Here is a 24,140-nt window from a genome sequence, read left to right as displayed (position 1 = left end):
CATGTGTGCATGTGTATGTTTTTTTTTCAACAAATGTGAAACTAGCAGCATGCTCTATATTTGCAATAAAACACCATGTAGAATTCTATGGAGATACATCAAAATTGCATTGCACTCTGACATGCATAGAAGTGCAATGCATTATCATTTTTCATTAGTTTGAAAAATACAAACTGACCAAATTCTGTTAAAACTATGCAGTTTGTGTAAAAGTGCCCATTGTTAACTGAGATTTTCTAATCAAGCCACTATTTCTCATCTTTTTTCCCCTTCACTAAAGCTAAAACTTTAGAATTTTTCAGGCATTATAGCCTAATGGGGGCTTGTTTCTTATTTACCAAGTTGAATTTTTAATGCCAGCATTTTGGTGTTTATATAATTTATTGATGCATTTTATTAATTAAAAGATTGCGTTTTTTTCAGAAGGGTCTGTGAGCACAACAAATCAGAGCTCAGCTTTTATTTTATAAACCACAGTGGGAAAATGAAAACTGAACCTGATTGGTTGCCATGAGCAACAAGAACAGTTTTGTTTTCGGAACGACCTGATAATTTTATTCTCCAAGTCAGGACAATTCTGAAGACAACAAGACAATTGATTGGACACTGTCAGAGTCTATATCAGTGTGATGCCTAATTGTGAGTGTATTCATAGAGTATATAGTATATATATAATAGTATATATATACAATAGTATACTGTATACAGAGGAATGTCAGAAGTGATGTCCATTATTGTTATGTTACTACATATGATCAGGGCTGTATCCTCCTGTATTATTCATAGCTAGCTAAATTATCTTTTTAAGCTCTAGACTAGAACACTATAAAGCAGACTAAATGAAATAGTTTTTTGATGAAATATAGAAAAAGATTGAATAAGTTTGTTAACAATTTGAATCCTACCCCTGCTAATGCTTTTTTTTAAAAAAAATTTAAAAAAAAGAATTCAATACAAAATACAAAATAGGTACATATACCTTCATGAACAGTATCATTACATTAGCATTTCCAATATATCAAAACAATTATCAATACCCCTGCTAATGCTGATGTCACACAGGGTGTATCTACAGTGGTAGCAGCTATAGCAGCTTCTTATTGGGCCTGCAGGATCAGGGGGCCCCGACATCAGACCTGACACACTAAAGAATGGACAATGTCCATCATTTTATACATATGAACACTGAATGTGGTGGCTGCAATGTCTGTTTCTCCATAATTGGTGATCTTCTAAAGCATGTGTGCCAGTAACTCTTTAATGCTGCTTGTTAAAGGTTTTCAGCATGGGCACACACAAAAAAAAATTACCAAAATTTTGGGGTTTGAACAATGGTCCTAAAATCAGTGGGTGTTGCTTTGGTACATGAGCCCATATAAGATGTGACTTCTTTTAGAGTTTAACCCCTTTTGGCCTTTAGGGAGCGGACCTATTTTTCAAAACTGCCCTGTGTCATTATAAGTAGAGATGAGCGAGCACTAAAATGCTCGGGTACTCGTTATTCGAGACGAACTTTTCCCGATGCTCGAGTGCTCGTTTCGAGTAACGAGCCCCATTGAAGTCAATGGGAGACTCGAGCATTTTTCAAGGGGACCAAGGCTCTGCACAGGGAAGCTTGGCCAAACACCTGGGAACCTCAGAAAAGGATGGAAACACCACGGAAATGGACAGGAAACAGCAGGGGCAGCATGCATGGATGCCTCTGAGGCTGCTTAATCGCACCATTATGCCAAAATTATGGGCAACAGCATGGCCATGACAGAGTGACAGAATGAAGCTAGATAGCATCTAAAACATCCAATAATTGACCCTGACACTATAGGGGACGGCATGCAGAGGCAGCGGCAGCAGCGGAAGGCTAGAGAGTGGCATGGCGACATACCCTAAATGGACTCAGGCTTCAAACCAATGGGTAGCAGAGAGGAACCAAAGAAGGTGAGCAAGAAGCGCTCAAATAATATTGGTACATGATAAAAGTTTGCCAGTATATTTTGTGGATTACACAGCAGGGTGGCGACAAAGTTAACATGGAAGCCATGAAAACAATCCAAAATTCTGCCTGAACGTTTGATAAGGGGACGATGTATGGAGGCAGTGAACTAGTAGTAGATTAAAGGTACTGCAGTTAAAACTATGTTAGTTGGTTCTTGGCATGGAGCTGGCGCTCCGCTGCCAGGCGAGCTTTCGCCAATCCAAGCCCCTGTCTCTAGGCTACTCCCCAAACAGCACTTCTAAGAACCTTTCGGATAAGATCAAGTGTAGTAGCGTTCTTATAAGTTTGGGATATGGCGGGTGAGGGGAATGTAAACATCTGCGCAAGAAGCGCTGAAATAATATCCGTAAATGAAAAAAGTTTTCCAGTATATTTTGTGGCTTACACAGCAGGGTGGCGACAAAGTTAACAAGTTTGATGTGGAATGCCCTGCAATAGCTCTTGGGCGGTGTGCCTTTTATCACCTAGGCTCAGCAGTTTGAGCACCGCCTGCTGTCGCTTAGCAACGGCACTGCTGCTGTGCCTAGAGCTACCGACTGATGGCGCCATGCCCACGGATGGTAATTCGGAGGAGGAGGAGGTGGAGGAGGGGTGGGAGGATTTGGAGGTATAGTAGGCCTTTGAGACCTGGACCGAGGTAGGCCCCGCAATCCTCTGCGTCGGCAGTATATGACCAGCCCCAGGGTCAGACTCGGTCCCAGCCTGCACCAAGTTAAGTGTAGTAGCGTTCTTATAAGTTTGGGATATGGCGGGTGAGGGGAATGTAAACAGATGCGCAAGAAGCGCATGATGCGCATGGAGCTGGCGCTCCGCTGCTAGGCGAGCTTTCGCCAATCCAAGCCCCTGTCTCTAGGCTACTCCCCAAACAGCACTTCTAAGAACCTTTTGTATAAGATCAAGTGTAGTAGCGTTCTTATAAGTTTAGGATATGGCGGGTGAGGGGAATGTAAACAGATGCGCAAGAAGCGCATGATGCGCATGGAGCTGGCGCTCCGCTGCTAGGCGAGCTTTCGCCAATCCAAGCCCCTGTCTCTAGGCTACTCCCCAAACAGCACTTCTAAGAACCTTTTGTATAAGATCAAGTGTAGTAGCGTTCTTATAAGTTTAGGATATGGCGGGTGAGGGGAATGTAAACAGATGCGCAAGAAGCGCATGATGCGCATGGAGCTGGCGCTCCGCTGCTAGGCGAGCTTTCGCCAATCCAAGCCCCTGTCTCTAGGCTACTCCCCAAACAGCACTTCTAAGAACCTTTTGTATAAGATCAAGTGTAGTAGCGTTCTTATAAGTTTAGGATATGGCGGGTGAGGGGAATGTAAACAGATGCGCAAGAAGCGCTGAAATAATATCCGTAAATGGTAAAAGTTTGCCAGTGTATTTTGTGGATAACACAGCAGGGTGGCGACAAAGTTAACAACTTTGATGTGGAATCCATGAAAACAACCCAAATTTCGGCCTGACAAACCTCGTTTGATAAAGGGACGATGTATGGAGGCAGCTATATGGACGACTTTTGGAGGTAGCAATGGAGACAACGTGTGGAGGCTGCTATGGAGACAATTCAATTTGGATAGTGCCTGTATGTGGCAGTCCAAAAAATTTTTCAAACCAGAGGAGCAGGTAGGTGGCCCTCCAGAAAAATGGAATAGATTGAGTGCCTGTATGTGGCAGTCCAAAAAATTTTTCAAACCAGAGGAGCAGGTAGGTGGCCCTCCAGAAAAATGGAATAGATTGAGTGCCTGTATGTGGCACTCCCAAAAATTGTTTAAAACAGAGGACCGTGTTGGTGGCCCTCCAGAAAAATTAAATGCATAAAGTACTATACCTAGAGCCAGTGGGCCCTGTCAAAAAACAGCCAGTTTCCTCTGCTTTACTGTAGAAAGAGGAGGAGAAGGAGGAAAATGAGGAGGAGGAGGAGTGGATAAATTATTCAGGTTGAGCTTCCTTCACCTGCTGGAGATTTGAAATTAGGAGAAATCCATGCTTTATTCATCTTGATAAGCGTCAGCCTGTCAGCGCTGTCAGTCGACAGGCGTGTACGCTTATCGGTGATGATGCCACCAGCTGCACTGAAAACCCGCTCTGACAAGACGCTAGCGGCAGGGCAGGCAAGAACCTCCAAGGCGTAGAGCGCCAGTTCGTGCCACATGTCCAGCTTTGAAACCCAGTAGTTGTAGGGAGCTGTGTGATCATTTAGGACGATGGTATGGTCAGCTACGTACTCCCTCACCATCTTTCTGTAAAGATCAGCCCTACTCTGCCGAGACTGGGGACAGGTGACAGTGTCTTGCTGGGGAGACATAAAGCTGGCAAAAGCCTTGTAAAGCGTACCCTTGCCAGTGCTGGACAAGCTGCCTGCTCGCCTACTCTCCCTCGCTACTTGTCCCGCAGAACTACGCACTCTGCCGCTAGCGCTGTCAGAAGGGAAATACTGTTTCAGCTTGTGCACCAGGGCCTGCTGGTATTCATGCATTCTCACACTCCTTTCCGCTCCAGGGATGAGAGTGGAAAGATTTTGCTTGTACCGTGGGTCCAGGAGAGTGAACACCCAGTAATCGGTGCTGGAATAAATTCTTTGAACGCGAGGGTCACGGGATAGGCAGCCTAGCATGAAATCTGCCATATGCGCCAGAGTACCAACGCGTAAGAATTCACTCCCCTCACTGGCCTGACTGTCCATTTCCTCCTCCTCCAACTCCTCCAACTCCTCTTCTTCTGCCCATACACGCTCAACAGTGTAGGACTCAACAATGGTCCCCTCTTGTGTCTCGCCAACATTCTCCTCCTCTTCCTCCTCATCCTCCTCCACCTCCACCTCCTCCGATATGCGCTGAGAAACAGACCTAAGGGTGCTTTGGCTATCAACAAGGGAATCTTCTTCCCCTGTCTCTTGTGAGGAGCGCAAAGCTTCCGACTTCATGCTGACCAGAGAGTTTTTCAACAGGCCAAGCAGCGGGATGGTGAGGCTGATGATGGCGGCATCGCCACTGACCATCTGTGTTGACTCCTCAAAGTTACTCAGCACCTGACAGATATCAGACATCCACGTCCACTCCTCATTGTAGACTTGAGGAAGCTGACTGACCTGACTACCAGTTCTGGTGGAAGTTGACATCTGGCAGTCTACAATGGCTCGGCGCTGCTGGTAAACTCTGGATAACATGGTCAGTGTTGAATTCCACCTCGTGGGCACGTTGCACAACAGTCGGTGAGCGGGCAGTTGGAGGCGGCGCTGCGCTGCCCTGAGAGTGGCAGCATCTGTGCTGGACTTCCTGAAATGCGCACAGATGCGGCGCACCTTCGTGAGCAAATCAGACAGATTGGGGTATGTCTTGAGGAAACGCTGAACTATCAGATTTAACACATGGGCCAGGCATGGCACATGTGTCAGTCTGCCGAGTTGCAGAGCCGCCACCAGGTTACGGCCGTTGTCACACACAACCATGCCTGGCTTCAGGTTCAGCGGTGCCAGCCACAGATCAGTCTGCGCCGTGATGCCCTGTAATAGTTCTTGGGCGGTGTGCCTTTTATCGCCTAGGCTCAGCAGTTTGAGCACCGCCTGCTGTCGCTTAGCGACGGCACTGCTGCTGTGCCTAGAGCTACCGACTGATGGCGCCATGCCCACGGATGGTCGTTCGGAGGAGGAGGTGGAGGAGGGGTGGGAGGAGGAGGAGGCATAGTAGGCCTCAAACACCTGGACCGAGGTAGGCCCCGCAATCCTCGGCGTCGGCAGTATATGACCAGCCGCAGGGTCACACTCGGTCCCAGCCTCCACCAAGTTAACCCAATGTGCCGTCAGAGATATATAGTGGCCCTGCCCGGCAGCACTCGTCCACGTGTCCGTGGTCAGGTGGACCTTGTCAGAAACGGCGTTGGTCAGGGCACGGATTATGTTGTCTGACACGTGCTGGTGCAGGGCTGGGACGGCACATCGGGAAAAGTAGTGGCGGCTGGGGACCGAATACCGAGGGGCGGCCGCCGCCATGAGGCTACGAAAGGCCTCGGTCTCTACTAGCCTATAGGGCAGCATCTCCAGGCTTAGCAATCTGGAAATGTGCACATTAAGGGCTTGGGCGTGCGGGTGGGTTGCACTATATTTGCGTTTCCGCTCCAGCGTCTGGGGTATGGAGAGCTGAACGCTGGTGGATGCTGTGGAGGATCGTGGAGGTGACGATGGGGTTTTTGTGGCAGGGTCCTGGGCAGGGGGCTGACTATCAGCTGACATAGGGGAAGGAGCAGTGGTGTGCACGGCCGGAGGTGAACGCGCTTGTTGCCACTGAGTGGGGTGTTTAGCATTCATATGCCTGCGCATACTGGTGGTAGTTAAGCTAGTAGTGGTGGAACCCCTGCTGATCCTGGTTTGGCAAATGTGGCACACCACAGTCCGTCGGTCATCCGGTGTTTCCTTAAAGAACCTCCAGACTTCTGAAAATCTAGCCCTCGCCGCAGGAGCCCTCGCCACGGGAGCTTCACTAGTTGACACATTTGGCGCTGATGCACCAGCTCTGGCCCTGCCTCTCCGTCTGGCCCCACCACTGCCTCTTCCAACCTGTTCTGGTCGAGGACTCTCCTCCGTCTCAGAAGCACTGTGTTCACCCGGCCTCTCAACCCAGCTTGGGTCTGTCACCTCATCATCCTCCGATCCCTCAGTCTGCTCCCCCCTCGGACTTCCTGCCCTGACAACAACTTCCCCACTGTCTGACAACCGTGTCTCCTCATCGTCGGACACCTCTTTACACACTTCTTCCACTACGTCAACAAGGTCATCATCACCCACAGACTGCGACTGGTGGAAAACCTGGGCATCAGAAAATTGCTCATCAGCAACCGGACAAGTGGTTTGTGACTGTGGGAAGGGTCCAGAAAACAGTTCCTCAGAGTATGCCGGTTCAAATGGCAAATTTTGCTGGGAGGGGGCAGACTGGGGGGGAGGAGGCTGAGGTGCAGGAGCTGGAGGAGTGCCGATTTCGGTGACATGGGTGGACTGCGTGGAAGACTGACTGGTGGACAAATTGCTCGAAGCATTGTCGGCAATCCACGACATCACCTGTTCGCACTGTTCTGGCCTCAACAGTGCTCTACCACGAGTCCCAGTAACTTCAGACATGAACCTAGGGAGTGTAGCTCTGCGGCGTTCCCCTGCTCCCTCATAAGCAGGTGGTGTCTCACCCCGCCCAGGACCACGGCCTCTGACCCCTGCAGTAGTTGGACGCCCACGTCCCCGCCCTCGTCCTCTACCCCTAGCCCTCGGGTTAAACATTTTGAAAATGAGAGTTATAACTTGTATTTTTTTTTTAACTTTTTTTTTTTTTTTTTTGTGTTTTTTAGTTTTTAAAACCAAACGATGCTATCCTATTGCTATGGCTATTTTTTAGCCAAGTATTACAGCACACTACTATGCCAGATGAGATGACGCTGAGTTATGAAAAAAATAAACGTAAAACAAAAAAGGAAATGGCAGACTGTGCCTAGTTGAAATACAACCCCGGGCCCTAATAAATTTTCCCACTTCGGTCTTTGCGATGGATATGTGCGTCACTAAAACACAGTGGTCGCAAGTCTGACTCCAAATTGCTCCCAATTTGATAGTAGATGCACTGCAGCAAGTACAGCCACCAGCAGATCAACCAGAAATCAAATATATATAACGCTACTGTAGGCGTAATTAAGACGTTTGTATTCTCCTATGGCTATTTTCTAGCCAAGTATTACAGCACACTACTATGCCAGATGAGATGACGCTGAGTTATGAAAAAAATAAACGTAAAATAAAAAAGGAAATGGCAGACTGTGCCTAGTTGAAATACAACCCCGGGCCCTAATAAATTTTCCCACTTCGGTCTTTGCGATGGATATGTGCGTCACTAAAACACAGTGGTCGCAAGTCTGACTCCAAATTGCTCCCAATTTGATAGTAGATGCACTGCAGCAAGTACAGCCACCAGCAGATCAACCAGAAATCAAATATATATAACGCTACTGTAGGCGTAATTAAGACGTTTGTATTCTCCTATGGCTATTTTCTAGCCAAGTATTACAGCACACTACTATGCCAGATGAGATGACGCTGAGTTATGAAAAAAATAAACGTAAAATAAAAAGAAACTGGCAGACTGTGCCTAATTGAAATACAACCCCGGGCCCTAATAAATTTTCCCACTTCGGTCTTTGCGATGGATATGTGCGTCACTAAAACACAGTGGTCGCAAGTCTGACTCCAAATTGCTCCCAATTTGATAGTAGATGCACTGCAGCAAGTACAGCCACCAGCAGATGAACCAGAAATCAAATATATATAACGCTACTGTAGGCGTAATTAAGACGTTTGTATTCTCCTATGGCTATTTTCTAGCCAAGTATTACAGCACACTACTATGCCAGATGAGATGACGCTGAGTTATGAAAAAAATAAACGTAAAATAAAAAGAAACTGGCAGACTGTGCCTAATTGAAATACAACCCCGGGCCCTAATAAATTTTCCCACTTCGGTCTTTGCGATGGATATGTGCGTCACTAAAACACAGTGGTCGCAAGTCTGACTCCAAATTGCTCCCAATTTGATAGTAGATGCACTGCAGCAAGTACAGCCACCAGCAGATCAACCAGAAATCAAATATATATAACGCTACTGTAGGCGTAATTAAGACGTTTGTATTCTCCTATGGCTATTTTCTAGCCAAGTATTACAGCACACTACTATGCCAGATGAGATGACGCTGAGTTATGAAAAAAATAAACGTAAAATAAAAAGAAACTGGCAGACTGTGCCTAATTGAAATACAACCCCGGGCCCTAATAAATTTTCCCACTTCGGTCTTTGCGATGGATATGTGCGTCACTAAAACACAGTGGTCGCAAGTCTGACTCCAAATTGCTCCCAATTTGATAGTAGATGCACTGCAGCAAGTACAGCCACCAGCAGATCAACCAGAAATCAAATATATATAACGCTACTGCAGGCGTAATTAAGACGTTTGTTTTCTCCTATGGCTATTTTCTAGCCAAGTATTACAGCACACTACTATGCCAGATGAGATGACGCTGAGTTATGAAAAAAATAAACGTAAAATAAAAAGAAACTGGCAGACTGTGCCTAATTCTACTCAAACCCCTAATAAATTTTCCCACTTTGGTGTTTGAGGTGGATATGTGTGTCACTAAGAGCTAAACACAACGGTAGCAAGTCCCCCTGCTAATTCCTCACAATATGGTACTAGCTGCAAATAAAAAAAAAAAAAAATTATAACGTTATTGTAGCCCTAAGAAGGGCTGTTGGGTTCTTTAAGAATCACTCCTGCCTAACAGTAAGCTAATAGAACACCCTAACGCTTTCCCTGAGCAGCAGCAGCTCTCTCCCTAGCGGCATCCAGACAGAGAATGATCCGAGCAGCGCGGGCAGCGGCTAGTCTATCCCAGGGTCACCTGATCTGGCCAGCCAACCACTGCTATCTACGTGTAAGGGTACCACGTCATGCTGGGTGGAGTGCAGAGTCTCCTGGCTTGTGATTGGCTCTGTTTCTGGCCGCCAAAAAGCAAAACGGCGGGAGCTGCCATTTTCTCGAGCGGGCGAAATACTCGTCCGAGCAACGAGCAGTTACGAGTACGCTAATGCTCGATCGAGCATCAAGCTCGGACGAGTATGTTCGCTCATCTCTAATTATAAGTGCTTATAGCTTTGGAACGCTATGAGATATCCAAGAAATTTTGAGATTGTTTTCTCATGACGCATTGTACTTCAAATAAGTTTAAATTTGGATGATATCTTTTGTGTTTAGTTATGAAAAAAATGACAATTTGCCAAAAATTTGGAAAAATTCTTTATTTTCAAAGTTCTAAATTCTCTACTTTTGATGTGGATAAAATAAATTCATAACTTACATTTCCCAAATATCTGCTTTATGTTGGCATGTTGTTTTGAGATTCCACATATTTTACTAGAATGTTATGAGGCTCATTTTTTAAAGGTTTTAATAGGGGGAAGACCCGTACATGGTGCGATCATGCTTGACCATAGCGTGTAAGGGGTTAACACTCGCGCAGGGACATACTATAACGTCCAGGTGTGTGTAGGGGTTAAAGGACATCTACCCCAAGGTTGAAGGATTGTAAACCAAGCACACTGACATACTGGTTTACAATCTGTTTTTTTTTTTTTTTTTTTTTAAAGGCCTCTTAAAATCATGTAAATGAGGCTGAGGGGCACCAGGCTCCATAGATGTTAATGCAGCATGGAGCCCCTCAGGCTCATTTGTATAATTTTAAAAACCTTTTTTCTTAGAAACTAGGGCATAAGAAGCTAAAAGAAGAGCAGATCCTGCCAGAGGGGGCACACACCAGTATGTCAGTGTGCTTGGTTCACAATCCTTCATCCTGGTGGTAGATGTACTTTAACATGCTATTATATTACAACTAATAAGACAGTTACAAAACCATTGGCACACATTGCATATTCCATGTAAATATAGTAACAGCATTGTGAATGGGATTTATCCAAATGCAATTCAAACACTGTCCCACATTTATTAAAACTAGTGCAAACGGCACTATGTGCCGACTAAGCACTAACACTCCCCTTTAGGTGCACATTATTTCTGTCTTGTCGGACACAAGGCAGCCACAACACATACCAGGCGCAGACACTTTATAAATATATGTTGAAGCAGTTTGCATGTCAGACAGAAAACAGGTGCAAAAACTGTAATAAATGTGGGCCACTGTGTGAAAAATCTGCAGTGCAATTCAACATTTGTACTGCAAAGATTGAGCACCAGCCCCTGCCTGTACCAAAAAAAGCACCAAAAACTGTAATTTTATCTTGTTTTGTTTATTAAGAGAATGACTGTGGAATGACTGCTGCATATTTTAGTTGCCAGTTTTCATTGTCTACAGATACAATAGCCTTAAAGGGGTATTCTCATTTTCCCCCATAAGAAAATTCTCACATCTCAATCCCATAGTGATGTTAACACAATAAAGATCATTTTAACCCCTTTTATAATGTCACTCAGTTGTATTGCTGTATTAGCTCCTATCAATCCCTAGGCTGGCAAAATTCCAGGGTGTGAGTGTGGACTCTCTAAGAAGATACATTATGATCCCTCTTGTTCTGTGGGGTGACAATGTGGTACAATAATCAGGGTACAGGTGTATATACACTTTCATCTGGCTTCTGACATTGTACTACACACTGACACATAGATAGAGAGATGAGACAGATGACGGATGCATGAGATGCCTATTACACAGAGGCACGACAGACTTTTACACTTTTAGCCTGCTATGTCCCCTGGATCACTTATCTCCTTGTAGTTTGTAGTTTGCAGCTCCTCTCTGCTACAGGCTCAGAGCAGAAAGACATGGAAATTCAGCAAGCACGGCCTGACACAGAAATCCAAGATGGCAGCCCGACCCTAAAGTCACAAGTTACAGGGTTGTGTCTAGGGGCAACTGAAATTGTGAACACGTGCACTGATAGAGACAGGTTGGAATTATATCTGTGAAATGCTGTTTTTTTGTTAATAACAGTAAATTAGAGAATGCGTTATTTTGTTATCCTGAGTACATATAAGAAACTTGTCTTCATGGGAATACCCCTTTAATGTAATTGTTGCATGATGAAAAATTATACAGTTTTCCATGTCACTTTCTGTATCAATTCCTCTATTTTCTAGATCTGCTTACTGTCCTTCTATAGAAAGCTTCTATGTTTGCTTCCAGTGGATTGAAATCTGACCATGTGTGTCCATCAGTTTTTGCTCCAGCGTGCATGTGCATCATCTATGAGCATCTATCATGCAATTGTGGTCAACCAGTTTGGGTGTATGAGGAGAAATGGACCGATCATTAGATGGATATCAGCTGATAGCATAGCTTTCTGTGTATCAGGTAGACAAGCTGGTCTGGTAGAAAATGTATCCAATTTACTTGCATAGGAATATGCTAACAAGCATTTGGCTCACAGATATTAAATTTAAATAGCTACATTTACAGAAGTGAAAGGCACATAGGAAACTGGCGTCCAAATATTCATTGACTTCTATTGGAGAGTGTTGTGGACATAGCTCACTGTGCAGGGAGGAGAAGTGCTGAGCTGTGACCATCTCTTACTATCCAAGGTAGAGGCTGTGTTATTTATGTTCAGTTTGTGATCACTAAAGAAGAGGAAGTGTTTGTCAAACAGGTATATAGGAAAATCCCGTACTTGAAGTCTGTCACCAATCTGGTTAGCAAAGATTTAGGTTATTCCAGTGTACAGCCTACCCACCTTAAGTCGTTGTGTTTTGAAACGCACTGCAAATGTGTCACAAAACACAACAGAATTAATAATGGTAAAAATGCAGATGTATTTTAAGTAGCAATTTCCCATAATGTTTGCGATGTGGATGCATGTGGATGCAGCCTAAGACCATGTTCACAAGGAGTAATTGAATTGCGTTTTAAAATACATTTCAAATGTATGTGGAGTATCTCTTCCATGAACGTAGAAGTTTTACAGCTAAACACTTGCAAAAAAGGATTTTACCATGTTGAAAAAAAACACTTTGGGGCAGATTTATCAAGCTGTCTGAAAGTCAGAATATTTCTAGTTGCCCATGGAAACCAATCACAGCTCAGCTTTCATTTTACTAGTGCTCATGAATATTTTAAAGGGGAGCTGTGATTGGTTGCCATGGGCAACTAGAAATATCCTGACTTTCAGACAGCTTGATAAATCTCCCCCTTTATGTTTGGAGAGGAGATACTCCAGATGCACTTGAAATGCATTTTAAAACACAATTCAAGCAAATCATGTGAACATGGATTTGGGATCCTGCATTACATATGTCATCTTAATAAAATACACCAGTCCCCCTTAATATTGTGGCCTCTCCTCTCTTTCTCATATTGAGGCACCTCTTTTACCCCCTCAAATTGTGGCCCCTCATCTCCCCCTCATATTGTTGCCTCTCATCTCCTCCTCAAATTGTGGCCCCTCATCTTTCCCTCATACTATGGTCCCCCTCATATTGTGGCCCCTCATCTCCCCCTCATATTGTTACCTCTCATCTCCTCCTCAAATTGTGGCCCCTCATCTTTCCCTCATACTATGGTCCCCCTCATATTGTGGCCCTCATCTCCACCTCATATTGTGGTCCCCTCTCATCTTCACCCTCATATTGTGACCGTTCTCATTTCCCTCTCATAGTATACAGTATACAATAGTATACTGTATACAGAGGAATGTCAGAAGTGATGTCCATTATTGTTATGTTACTACATATGATCAGGGCTGTATCCTCCTGTATTATTCATAGCTAGCTAAATTATCTTTTTAAGCTCTAGACTAGAACACTATAAAGCAGACTAAATGAAATAGTTTTTTGATGAAATATAGAAAAAGATTGAATAAGTTTGTTAACAATTTGAATCCTACCCCTGCTAATGCTTTTTTTTTAAAAAATTTTAAAAAAAGAATTCAATACAAAATACAAAATAGGTACATATACCTTCATGAACAGTATCATTACATTAGCATTTCCAATATATCAAAACAATTATCAATACCCCTGCTAATGCTGATGTCACACAGGGTGTATCTACAGTGGTAGCAGCTATAGCAGCTTCTTATTGGGCCTGCAGGATCAGGGGGCCCCGACATCAGACCTGACACACTAAAGAATGGACAATGTCCATCATTTTATACATATGAACACTGAATGTGGTGGCTGCAATGTCTGTTTCTCCATAATTGGTGATCTTCTAAAGCATGTGTGCCAGTAACTCTTTAATGCTGCTTGTTAAAGGTTTTCAGCATGGGCACACACAAAAAAAAAATTACCAAAATTTTGGGGTTTGAACAATGGTCCTAAAATCAGTGGGTGTTGCTTTGGTACATGAGCCCATATAAGATGTGACTTCTTTTAGAGTTTAACCCCTTTTGGCCTTTAGGAAGCGGACCTATTTTTCAAAACTGCCCTGTGTCATTATAAGTGCTTATAGCTTTGGAACGCTATGAGATATCCAAGAAATTTTGAGATTGTTTTCTCATGACGCATTGTACTTCAAATAAGTTTAAATTTGGATGATATCTTTTGTGTTTAGTTATGAAAAAAATGACAATTTGCCAAAAATTTGGAAAAATTCTTTATTTTCAAAGTTCTAAATTCTCTACTTTTGATGTGGATAAAATAAATTCATAACTTACATTTCCCAAATATCTGCTTTATGTTGGCATGTTGTTTTGAGATTCCACATATTTTACTAGAATGTTATGAGGCTCATTTTTTAAAGGTTTTAATAGGGGGAAGACCCGTACATGGTGCGATCATGCTTGACCATAGCGTGTAAGGGGTTAACACTCGCGCAGGGACATACTATAACGTCCAGGTGTGTGTAGGGGTTAAAGGACATCTACCCCAAGGTTGAAGGATTGTAAACCAAGCACACTGACATACTGGTTTACAATCTGTTTTTTTTTTTTTTTTTTAAAGGCCTCTTAAAATCATGTAAATGAGGCTGAGGGGCACCAGGCTCCATAGATGTTAATGCAGCATGGAGCCCCTCAGGCTCATTTGTATAATTTTAAAAACCTTTTTTCTTAGAAACTAGGGCATAAGAAGCTAAAAGAAGAGCAGATCCTGCCAGAGGGGGCACACACCAGTATGTCAGTGTGCTTGGTTCACAATCCTTCATCCTGGTGGTAGATGTACTTTAACATGCTATTATATTACAACTAATAAGACAGTTACAAAACCATTGGCACACATTGCATATTCCATGTAAATATAGTAACAGCATTGTGAATGGGATTTATCCAAATGCAATTCAAACACTGTCCCACATTTATTAAAACTAGTGCAAACGGCACTATGTGCCGACTAAGCACTAACACTCCCCTTTAGGTGCACATTATTTCTGTCTTGTCGGACACAAGGCAGCCACAACACATACCAGGCGCAGACACTTTATAAATATATGTTGAAGCAGTTTGCATGTCAGACAGAAAACAGGTGCAAAAACTGTAATAAATGTGGGCCACTGTGTGAAAAATCTGCAGTGCAATTCAACATTTGTACTGCAAAGATTGAGCACCAGCCCCTGCCTGTACCAAAAAAAAGCACCAAAAACTGTAATTTTATCTTGTTTTGTTTATTAAGAGAATGACTGTGGAATGACTGCTGCATATTTTAGTTGCCAGTTTTCATTGTCTACAGATACAATAGCCTTAAAGGGGTATTCTCATTTCATTCTCATTTTCCCCCATAAGAAAATTCTCACATCTCAATCCCATAGTGATGTTAACACAATAAAGATCATTTTAACCCCTTTTATAATGTCACTCAGTTGTATTGCTGTATTAGCTCCTATCAATCCCTAGGCTGGCAAAATTCCAGGGTGTGAGTGTGGACTCTCTAAGAAGATACATTATGATCCCTCTTGTTCTGTGGGGTGACAATGTGGTACAATAATCAGGGTACAGGTGTATATACACTTTCATCTGGCTTCTGACATTGTACTACACACTGACACATAGATAGAGAGATGAGACAGATGACGGATGCATGAGATGCCTATTACACAGAGGCACGACAGACTTTTACACTTTTAGCCTGCTATGTCTCTGTTCTCACAGATATGTGCCTGCTTCCCCCTTCCCCTGGATCACTTATCTCCTTGTAGTTTGTAGTTTGCAGCTCCTCTCTGCTACAGGCTCAGAGCAGAAAGACATGGAAATTCAGCAAGCACGGCCTGACACAGAAATCCAAGATGGCAGCCCGACCCTAAAGTCACAAGTTACAGGGTTGTGTCTAGGGGCAACTGAAATTGTGAACACGTGCACTGATAGAGACAGGTTGGAATTATATCTGTGAAATGCTGTTTTTTTGTTAATAACAGTAAATTAGAGAATGCGTTATTTTGTTATCCTGAGTACATATAAGAAACTTGGCTTCATGGGAATACCCCTTTAATGTAATTGTTGCATGATGAAAAATTATACAGTTTTCCATGTCACTTTCTGTATCAATTCCTCTATTTTCTAGATCTGCTTACTGTCCTTCTATAGAAAGCTTCTATGTTTGCTTCCAGTGGATTGAAATCTGACCATGTGTGTCCATCAGTTTTTGCTCCAGCGTGCATGTGCATCATCTATGAGCATCTATCATGCAATTGTGGTCAACCAGTTTGGGTGTATGAGGAGAAATGGACCGATCATTAGATGGATATCAGCTGATAGCATAGCTTTCTGTGTATCAGGTAGACAAGCTGGTCTGGTAGAAAATGTATCCAATTTACTTGCATAGGAATATGCTAACAAGCATTTGGCTCAAAGATATTAAATTTAAATAGCTACATTTACAGAAGTGAAAGGCACATAGGAAACTGGCGTCCAAATATTCATTGACTTCTATTGGAGAGTGTTGTGGACATAGCTCACTGTGCAGGGAGGAGAAGTGCTGAGCTGTGACCATCTCTTACTATCCAAGGTAGAGGCTGTGTTATTTATGTTCAGTTTGTGATCACTAAAGAAGAGGAAGTGTTTGTCAAACAGGTATATAGGAAAATCCCATACTTGAAGTCTGTCACCAATCTGGTTAGCAAAGATTTAGGTTATTCCAGTGTACAGCCTACCCACCTTAAGTCGTTGTGTTTTGAAACGCACTGCAAATGTGTCACAAAACACAACAGAATTAATAATGGTAAAAATGCAGATGTATTTTAAGTAGCAATTTCCCATAATGTTTGCGATGTGGATGCATGTGGATGCAGCCTAAGACCATGTTCACAAGGAGTAATTGAATTGCGTTTTAAAATACATTTCAAATGTATGTGGAGTATCTCTTCCATGAACGTAGAAGTTTTACAGCTAAACACTTGCAAAAAAGGATTTTACCATGTTGAAAAAAAACACTTTGGGGCAGATTTATCAAGCTGTCTGAAAGTCAGAATATTTCTAGTTGCCCATGGAAACCAATCACAGCTCAGCTTTCATTTTACTAGTGCTCATGAATATTTTAAAGGGGAGCTGTGATTGGTTGCCATGGGCAACTAGAAATATCCTGACTTTCAGACAGCTTGATAAATCTCCCCCTTTATGTTTGGAGAGGAGATACTCCAGATGCACTTGAAATGCATTTTAAAACACAATTCAAGCAAATCATGTGAACATGGATTTGGGATCCTGCATTACATATGTCATCTTAATAAAATACACCAGTCCCCCTTAATATTGTGGCCTCTCCTCTCTTTCTCATATTGAGGCACCTCTTTTACCCCCTCAAATTGTGGCCCCTCATCTCCCCCTCATATTGTTGCCTCTCATCTCCTCCTCAAATTGTGGCCCCTCATCTTTCCCTCATACTATGGTCCCCCTCATATTGTGGCCCCTCATCTCCCCCTCATATTGTTACCTCTCATCTCCTCCTCAAATTGTGGCCCCTCATCTTTCCCTCATACTATGGTCCCCCTCATATTGTGGCCCTCATCTCCACCTCATATTGTGGTCCCCTCTCATCTTCACCCTCATATTGTGACCGTTCTCATTTCCCTCTCATCAAATATATGCAAACACATGAAAATTGCTAGCAACAGTTATAAGAAGAGAGCAGGACAGGGTGCGAACAAACCCATGCAATTAGCTATCTCAAACCAAGAACAACTAGAAGCTTGTCATGTCAGTCTTAAAGTGAGTAAAAATTACACCTGAAAACAGATTATCATTAATCATTATTATTAATTCTATAAAAAATATATATTTTATTACCACAATTTACATAGACATTTGTAGTTAGTTAAAGCATATTGCTTCCTGTGTTTAAATCCCCTACTTACAGAAAGTCAAAATGTATTTAAAAAAAAATACTTCTGAGAGCATGAATGTAGAGCCATGAATCATAAAACAGATATGGTAGGCTCCCAAGCATGTGTTCAGTGCAGAAGCCTAACTACAGTGTGGGCAGAGGGAGCGATGTCTCCGGTCCACCAGGTAAAGTTGATTACGGGGACTAGCACTTCCCTAGTCCTTATTCTAATACATGAGTGCTGATTCCTGACTCACATGTATTACTATTCACCTTTCAGGACTTGTGAGAATGAATCATCAACAGGTCCTGTTCCTGCAGCACTCCTGACGGGAGACAAAGCACATGAGTGAGGTAAGTATGTGTATTCTGTGTGTGTGTGCCTGACTGTGTGTTTGCTGCTTCTGTCCTTCTTTTTAATTCTTTGCCTAATACTCCAACTCTACTACACCAGATAATAGCACAGCATTACTACTACTATCCTTTATGCATGTGGACACAACAGAGTACTTCTAGTCATACCCTGTATATATGGATGCACCATAGTACTACTACTCCTATCCTGCGTGTGTATACTACTACTCCTATCCTGTATATATGGGGAAAGCTCATCACTACTCCTATTCTGTATATATGGACCCAACTCAGTACTACTAGTCCTTTCCTGTATATATATGCACAGCTCAGTACTACTAACCCTATCCTGATGCTGCTGTTAGGAGTCAGAGTTAAACTGGTTAAACGGAAGAGACAAGAAATGTGTATAAGTACAGAGATGTCTCCTGTAAGTTACTACATTTTTATATTCTGTGATTATTACCGTATTTTTCGGACTATAAGACGCTTCTTACTATAGGACGCACCCCAGATTTAGGCTTCCAAAAAAAGGAAAAATACATTTTATATCATTAAAATATCCCTGTTGGTCGCACTAAAGCACAGCACACACAGACATACATTTACACACTCAACTCTGCATTATCCATCCACATACACACTCAGCTCACCTATACACACACACACAGCTTACCTATACACACACACACACACACACACACACAGCTTACCTATACACACACACACACACAGCTCACCTATACACACACACAGCTCACCTATACACACACACACACAGCTTACCTACACACACACACACAGCTTACCTACACACACACACACACAGCTTACCTACACACACACACACACAGCTTACCTATACACACACACACACACAGCTCACCTATACACACACACACACACACACACACAGCTCACCTATACACACACACACACACAGCTCACCTATATACACACACACACACACACAGCTCATCTACACACACACACACAGCTCACCTACACACACACACACACACACACACAGCTCACCTATACACACACACACACAGTTCACCTATACACACACACACAGCTCACCTATACACACACACACACAGCTCACCTATACACACACACACACACACACACAGCTCACCTATACACACACACACAGTTCACCTATACACACACACACAGCTCACCTATACACACACACACAGCTCACCTATACACACACACACACAGTTCACCTATACACACTCACTCAGCTCACCTATACACACTCACTCAGCTCACCTATACACACTCACTCAGCTCACCTATACACACTCACTCAGCTCACCTATACACACACACTCAGATCACCTATACACACACACACACACATATACATACACACACATACTTCCTCCATTCCCCTTCTTCTTACCCTGTCCCAGGGCAGCATGGCAGTATGAGACCTGCAGTGATGTAAGAATCATGTGATCAGTCACCACAGGTCCTGTACCAGTAGGACATCGGGGAGAGGTAAGAGTAGTACGGAGCCTCTCCTCTCTGGCAGATCGGGTGCAGCTCTATATCAGAGCATCACCCGATCTGCCTTACAGCGGTCAGGAGGGTCTGGCAGCGCTGGATCCTCCTGACCTCCGGACTATAAGACGCAGAGACTTTTTAGCAAGATTTTTTCTTGCTAAAAAGTGTGTCTTATAGTCCAGAAAATACGGTAATAAGAAGGGCTGTGGAGAACCAGTATATACCACTATATGGTGCCTGTATTGTGGAATATTGGTACACCTGGGTTAGGGGCCCACTTTTCCCTATGCTGTATGCTCCTTCTCTATGCTCAACCCCTAGATAATCCTCTGGTTCTGCAACTATTGATAGCTACTATTGCTAGTTAGTAAAACAGCTGAAGCCACTGATTTGCTTAAAGCATAACTGTAAAGCTTAGCAGGAAAGAGACTTTGAAAACAATTCCAAAGATACCTGCTTCTGGCTTCTTGTCCTGAGATATAGGGCTAATAGATATATGAGGTTATCTGTAACACACTCTAAGCCAGGAATGGCAAACCTATGGCATGGGTGCCAGAGGCGGCACTCTGAGCCCTTTCTGCCTGCAAAACCCCAGAATGAAGTTCACCAGACAGAACTCAAAGAATCTGCCTGCAAAACCTTCCTACTATGATAGATGAATTTGCCCTCCTCCTTTCAACTGGGTTGGTGTCCTTGGGAGGCTGAAGAATTGAAAGTTGTCAATGAACAAAGAGAAATAAATTACTGCTTAAATTGCTGCGCTGGCACTTTGCAATAAATAAGTAGCTTTTGGTTGAAGTTTGGGCACTCAGGCTTTAAAAGGTTCGCCATCACTGCTCTAAGCTTTTCCTGAAGTGGGTGGGATTCCTGGTAGTGACATCAACTATGGGCAATAGCAATCACTCAGGGCATTCACATGAACATGCACAAACCACTCAGCCAATCAGGACACAAAATCAGTGTTGCTGCTTGTACAGAGATCTAGTGAAGAGCAAGGCAGGGGAGACACAGAGCACTGAAGCTCGGCATCATACAGTTATCTTCTACATCACAAAGAAAACCTACACTTTAATACACCTACGTAGGAATAAAAAGGTGAACATATGGCAGCATTGCAGTCAGGGCCAGATTAAGGGTCCCAGCGGTATGGAGCACCTCTTTCAGGATGGGGCCCCCCAGCTCGGCAACCAGCGTGGGGCCCCCTTCCACAACAATATATGTGAAAAAAAGATACCACATAATTATCCGGTTTCAAATATCAGCCCAAGCTCTAAAAAAAATACTCCCGCCATACTATTACCAAGTAATGATACCACAATACCATTACCAATTAAAAGTACCACAAGACCAGTATTCCAAACAATAGCGCTACAATATCCAAATGATCCCTCCAAACTGCGACACACAGCATCACCACAACATAAAGATAATACCAACATCCTGATAATGAGCACAAGCCTCTATACACAGACCAGTATTACCAACAATTTACCACATATAAACTCCATTTACTGATGATCTTTACCGCCATATTGTTATTATACAAACACCACCAAGCACAGGACAATATCACTAATGACACCTCAGGCCCAGGCCCAAATTATAACATTACATCAGGATTATTACCACTTCATAATGACTGAATAATACTACAATACTAAATGATAACCTACACATACAGACCAGTATTTACCACCATATAGTAGTAGATACCAGCCCTGCACAGAGGCCGCAGGCCCTCCTGGTTACACCACACTGTACCCCACATATATCATATATACCCCTTACACCACAACTAACCACACTGTACCCACCACATATATCATATATACCCCTCATACCACAACTGACCACACTGTACCCCACATATATCAAATATACCCCTCATACCACAACTGATCACACTGTGCCCCCACATATATCATATACACCCCTCACACCACAACTGACCACACTGTGCCCACCACATATATCATATATACCCCTCACACCACAACTGACCACTATGTGCCCCCACATATATCATAAATACCCCTCACACCACAACTGACCACACTGTGCTCGCACATATATCATATATACCCCTCACACCACAACTGACCACTATGTGCCCCCACATATATCATAAATACCCCTCACACCACAACTGACCACACTGTGCCCCACATATATCATAAATACCCCTCACACCACAACTGTCCACACTGTGCCCCCACCTATATACCCCTCACACAACAACTGTCCACACTGTATCCCCACATATATACTGCTCACACCACACCTGACCACACTGTGCCTCGACATATATCATATATACCTTTTCACACCACACTGTGCCCCCCACATATATAATATATGGCCAAAAACCATTCAGGCAGGGTTCCCTCTTAGCAATCTATTTAGGCAGGGTCCACAGGCCCTTAAACTTCCAGCAATAAAGGAAAAAATAATTTCACAGCATTTAAATGAATGGTAAACATATAAAAACGCACCAATATCCCACCGTGTATCTTTGTAAACAAACATACTTTTTGGGCAAACCCCCTAGCACTTGCGTTTTGGTTCATTTTAAAAACGCCTCGTGGGAATCCGCCCTGAGGCAGAATTTACCTGTTACATCTCAAACTACATTGCAATGAATTTTGAGCAGGTTAAGAAGCAGCTTCTTATTTTAACAGGGGAAACACATTTACTGAACGTGTTTCCTGTTCAAAATGAAATTCACTTGTCTTTTGTCTGTTACATTTACAAAAACTGCACCTAAAACCACCTGACATCTGATTGTGATGCAGTTTGAGCAGCAACCTGTGAACGGAACACGAGCCACGTTTTTTCAGATGCATCACGCTGCATCATGACTGAATAATACCACCACTACCATTACCCCTGCATCATGACTGAATAATACTACCACACCGCTACCACTGCATCATGACTGACTAATACCACCCCACAGCTACCACTCCCCCTGCATCATGCCTGAATAATACCACCTCACAGCTACCGCTACCACTGCATCATGTCTGACTAATGCCACCCCACAGCTACCACTACCCCTGCATCATGCCTGAATAATACCACCTCACAGCTACCGCTACCACTGCATCATGACTGACTAATACCTCCCCACAGCTACCACTACCCCTGCATCATGCCTGAATAATACCACCACACAGATACCACTACCCCTGCATCATGCCTGAATAATACCACCACACAGCTACCACTACCCCTGCATCATGCCTGAATAATACCACCACACAGATACCACTACCCCTGCATCATGCCTGAATAATACCACCTCACAGCTACCGCTACCACTGCAACATGACTGACTAATACCTCCCCACAGCTACCACTACCCCTGCATCATGCCTGAATAATACCACCGCACAGATACCACTACCCCTGCATCATGACTGACTAATACCTCCCCACAGCTACCACTACCCCTGCATCATGCCTGAATAATACCACCACACAGATACCACTACCCCTGCATCATGACTGACTAATACCACAACACCACTACCACTGCATCATGACTGACTAATACCTCCCCACAGCTACCACTACCCCTGCATCATGCCTGAATAATACCACCACACAGATACCACTACCCCTGCATCATGACTGACTAATACCACAACACCACTACCACTGCATCATGCCTGAATAATACCACCACACTGCTACCACTACCACTGCATCATGACTGACTAATACCACAACACCACTACCACTGCATCATGACTGAATAATACCACCACATGGCTACCATTACCACTGCAAAATAATCCAAAATGAAGCTTCAAAGCTCTAGAGATATTAGAAACAATGGTATCTTTAGTTCTAGATAAATTCCTACCTTTACTAGACCATTTCCAATTTTGGTCCATGACAAACTAAAAAATACGCCCGCCATATTATTACCGAATAATGATACCACAATACTGTTACCAAATAAAAGTACCATAAGACCAAAATTCCAAACAATAGCGCTACTATTTGCAAAGGATACCTCGAAACTGACCCACAGGATTACCACAACATGACCAGTATTACCAATAATTTACCACATATAAACTCCATTTACTGTTGATCTTTACCGCCATATTGTTATAATACAAACACCAACCAGCACAGGACAATATCACTAGTGACACCTCTGTACAAGCCCAAATAATAACATTACATCCTGACAGAGGTCGCATTAATGCCTCACCACGCGTCATAGACGCGTAAAGTTACGCTTGGCAATTATTCCCTGTAGCGCGCAGGCTGAGCGGCCCGGCACGCGCTGCAAAAGAGGTAAATGTCTGTAGCGCGATCACAGCGCGCGCCAGGCCGCTCAGCGGGACACGTGACACAGTGATCTGTGTCATCAGCGCTCGGGAGCGGGAGCGCAGGCCCCGGGAGACCTGTGGACAGCGGGGCTGCTGCTCCCTGTCCTGCTGCATCTCCCTACCTGCCCGCAGCTGCCTGCATTTATGTGATC

At 43.6% G+C, this 24,140-nt stretch overlaps 1 protein-coding gene across 3 annotated transcripts in view; it reads left to right on the top strand.

Moving 5' to 3' along the window:
• GPR141 (G protein-coupled receptor 141) overlaps window positions 1-24,140 on the top strand; it is a 49,913-nt gene that overhangs the window by 5,917 nt on the left and 19,856 nt on the right. For 2 of the 3 annotated variants that reach the window (XM_072153295.1, XM_072153296.1), the window contains exon 2: window positions 18,051-18,124. The gene's annotated coding sequence lies outside the window, so the exon portion shown is untranslated. Of the gene's footprint in view, window positions 1-15,467; window positions 15,823-18,050; window positions 18,125-24,140 lie in introns of those variants that run through there. The other variant, XM_072153297.1, reaches the window with a different exon arrangement.

This window comes from Engystomops pustulosus, chromosome 5, assembly GCF_040894005.1.
Source record: "Engystomops pustulosus chromosome 5, aEngPut4.maternal, whole genome shotgun sequence".
Taxonomy (NCBI): domain Eukaryota; kingdom Metazoa; phylum Chordata; class Amphibia; order Anura; family Leptodactylidae; genus Engystomops; species Engystomops pustulosus.
Note: the sequence above shows the minus strand (reverse complement) of the source record. Positions and strands in the feature narration are given on the sequence as shown.